Here is a 4,361-nt window from a genome sequence, read left to right on the forward strand (position 1 = left end):
GAGGAAAACGGTGATAAGAATCACCAATACAACAACAACAGCAACTACAACAATAATCGCAACAACTATCCCAACAATCGCAACATCAATCGCAACTACAACAAACGGCCCAACAACAACAACAACAACAACAACAGCAACTACAACAATCATCCCAACAACAATAACAATCGCAACAACAACAATAATCAGAAGCAGCTATGCCAAAGGTGTGAAAAGTATCACTTGGGGTTCTGCACCAAATTTTGCAACAAGTGTAAAAGAAATGGTCATAGCGTGGTGAAGTGTGAGGTCTACGGACCAGGGGTTAACAGAACGAAAGGAACAAATGGTGTCGGAATGAGTAATGGTGGAGCAAGTAGTGTCGGAGCAAGTTATGCCAATGTAGTTTGTTATAAATGTGGAAAACTGGGCCACATTATTAGAAATTGCCCGAACCAAGAGAACACGAATGGACAAGGCCGCGGAAGAGTTTTCAATATTAATGTGGCAGAGGCACAGGAAGACCCGGAGCTTGTTACGGGTACGTTTCTTATTGACAATAAATATGCTTACGTTTTATTTGATTCGGGTGCGGATAGAAGCTATATGAGTAGAGATTTTTATGCTAAATTAAGTTGTCCATTGACGCCGTTGGATAGTAAATTTTTACTCGAATTAGCAAACGGTAAATTAATTTCAGCAGATTATATATGCCGGAATCGAGAAATTAAACTGGGTAGCGAAATATTTAAGATTGATTTGATACTAGTAGAGTTAGGGAGTTTTGATGTAATAGTTGGCATGGACTGGCTGAAGAAGGTGAAAGCAGAGATCGTATGTTATAAAAATGCAAATCGCATTGTACGAGAAGAAGGAGAACCCTTAATGGTGTACGGAGAAAAGGGCAACACGAAGCTACATCTTATTAGTAATTTGAAGGCACAAAAACTAATAAGAAAAGGTTGCTATGCTGTTCTAGCACATGTCGAGAAAGTACAAACTGAAGAAAAGAGCATCAATGATGTTTTTGTCTCTAAAAAATTTCCCGATGTATTTCCGAAAGAATTACCGGGACTACCTCCACATCGATCTGTTGAATTTCAAATAGATCTTGTACCAGGAGCTGCACCAATAGCTCGTGCTCCTTACAGACTCGCACCCAGCGAGATGAAAGAACTGCAAAGCCAACTGCAAGAACTATTAGAACGTGGTTTCATTCGACCAAGCATATCACCATGGGGAGCTCCTGTTTTGTTTGTCAAGAAGAAAGATGGTATATTTAGGTTGTGTATTGACTACGGAGAGTTGAACAAACTTACCATCAAAAACCGTTATCCACTGCCGAGAATTGACGACTTATTTGATCAACTACAAGGCTCGTCAGTTTATTCGAAGATCGATTTACGTTCTGGATATCATCAAATGCTAGTAAAGGAGGATGATATTCCAAAAATTGCTTTTAGGACGCGTTATGGTCATTACGAGTTTATGGTTATGCCGTTTGGATTGACTAACGCACCAGCTGTGTTCATAGACCTTATGAACCGAGTGTGTGGGCCTAATCTTGACAAGTTTGTCATTGTTTTCATCGATGACATATTTATTTACTCAAAGAATAATCAAGAGCACGAAGAACATTTGAGAAAAGTGCTAGAAGTATTGAGGAAAGAAAAACTGTGCGCTAAGTTTTCAAAGTGTGCATTTTGGTTGGAAGAAGTTCAATTCCTCGGTCACATAGTGAACAAAGAAGGTATCCAGGTGGACCCGGCAAAGATCGAAACTGTTGAAAAGTGGGAAACCCTAAAAACTCCGAAGCATATACGTCAATTTTTAGGATTGGCTGGTTACTACAGAAGATTCATCCAAGATTTCTCCAAAATAGCAAAACCCTTGACTGCATTAACGCATAAAGGGAAGAAATTTGAATGGACGGATGAACAAGAGAAGGCGTTTCAGTTATTGAAGAAAAAGCTAACTACGGCACCTATATTGTCATTGCCTGAAGGGAATGATGATTTTGTGATATATTGTGACGCCTCAAAGCAAGGTCTCGGTTGTGTATTAATGCAATGAACGAAGGTAATTGCTTATGCGTCTAGACAATTGAAGATTCACGAGCAAAATTATACGATGCATGATATGGAATTAGGCGCGGTTATTTTTGCATTAAAGACTTGGAGGCACTACTTATATGGGGTCAAAAGTATTATATATACCGACCACAAAAGTCTTCAACACATATTTAATCAGAAACAACTGAACATGAGGCAGCGTAGGTGGATTGAATTGTTGAATGATTACGACTTTGAGATTCGTTACCACCCGGGGAAGGCAAATGTGGTAGCCGACGCCTTGAGTAGAAAGGACAGAGAACCCATTCGAGTAAAATCTATGAATATAATGATTCACAATAACCTTACTACTCAAATAAAGGAGGCGCAACAAGGAGTTTTAAAAGAGGGAAATTTAAAGAATGAAATACCCAAAGGATCGGAGAAGCATCTTAATATTCGGGAAGATGGAACCCGGTATAGGGCTGAAAGGATTTGGGTACCAAAATTTGGAGATATGAGAGAAATGGTACTTAGAGAAGCTCATAAAACCAGATACTCAATACATCCGGGAACGGGGAAGATGTACAAGGATCTCAAGAAACATTTTTGGTGGCTAGGTATGAAAGCCGATGTTGCTAAATATGTAGGGGAATGTTTGACGTGTTCTAAGGTCAAAGCGGAGCATCAGAAACCATCAGGTCTACTTCAACAACCCGAAATCCCGGAATGGAAATGGGAAAACATTACCATGGATTTCATCACTAAATTGCCAAGGACTGCAAGTGGTTTTGATACTATTTGGGTAATAGTTGATCGTCTCACCAAATCAGCACACTTCCTGCCAATAAGAGAAGATGACAAGATGGAGAAGTTAGCACGACTGTATTTGAAGGAAGTCATCTCCAGACATGGAATACCAATCTCTATTATCTTTGATAGGGATGGTAGATTTATTTCAAGATTCTGGCAGACATTATAGCAAGCATTAGGAACTTGTCTAGACATGAGTACTGCCTATCATCCACAAACTGATGGGCAGAGTGAAAGGATGATACAAATGCTTGAAGACATGCTACGAGCATGTGTTATTGATTTCGGAAATAGTTGGGATCGACATCTACCGTTAGCAGAATTTTCCTACAACAATAGCTACCATTCAAGCATTGAGATGGCTCCGTTTGAAGCACTTTATGGTAGAAATTGCAGGTATCCGATTTGTTGGAGTGAAGTGGGGGATAGACAGATTACGGGTCCGGAGATAATACAAGAAACTACTGAGAAGATCATCCAAATTCAACAACGGTTGAAAACCGCCCAAAGTCGACAAAAGAGCTACGCCGACATTAAAAGAAAAGATATAGAATTTGAAATTGGAGAGATGGTCATGCTTAAGGTTGCACCTTCGAAAGGTGTTGTTCGATTTGGTAAACGAGGGAAATTAAATTCAAGGTATATTGGACCATTCAAGATTATTGATCGTGTCGGACCAGTAGCTTACCGACTTGAGTTACCTCAACAACTCGCGGCTGTACATAACACTTTCCACGTCTCGAATTTGAAGAAATGTTTAGCTAAAGAAGATCTCACTATTCCGTTGGACGAAATCCAAATCAATGAAAAACTTCAATTCATTGAAGAACCCGTTGAAATAATGGATCGTGAGGTTAAGAGACTTAAACAAAACAAGATACCGATTGTTAAGGTTCGATGGAATGCTCGTAGAGGACCCGAGTTCACCTGGGAACGAGAAGATCAGATGAAGAAGAAGTACCCGCACTTATTTCCAGAAGATGAGCCAACACCTCCAATCGCTTAAAATTTCAGGACGAAATTTATTTAACGGGTAGGTACTGTAGTGACCCGAACTTTTCTGAACCTTTCTATGATTATATGTTTAATGAAAACTATATTTACATGATTAAATGTTTCCAACATGTTAAGCAATCAAACTTGTTAAGACTTGGTTAATTGAAACAGAAATTTTGTAAACGTCTGATTACCCAGTTTGACCAATGATTCACGAACGCTATAAGTTGTATATGACATGATGATACATAAATGAATAAATATATATGTTTAACATGATATAATGATCATCAAGTATCTCATTAAAAATAGTAACAATAAGTTATATACTTAAAAAGGAGACTATTGACGTATGAAACTCGAAACGATACATATAACGATTATCGTTATAACCACGTCTTACTAAATATATATGAAGCATATTAATACATTGTTATATTATATATAACATGATAATATGATAATTAAATATATCATTAAGTGTATTAACAATGAACTACATAAGTAAAAACAAGACTA

This window comes from Rutidosis leptorrhynchoides, chromosome 9 (assembly GCF_046630445.1).
Source record: "Rutidosis leptorrhynchoides isolate AG116_Rl617_1_P2 chromosome 9, CSIRO_AGI_Rlap_v1, whole genome shotgun sequence".
In the NCBI taxonomy this organism is placed as follows: Eukaryota; Viridiplantae; Streptophyta; class Magnoliopsida; order Asterales; family Asteraceae; genus Rutidosis; species Rutidosis leptorrhynchoides.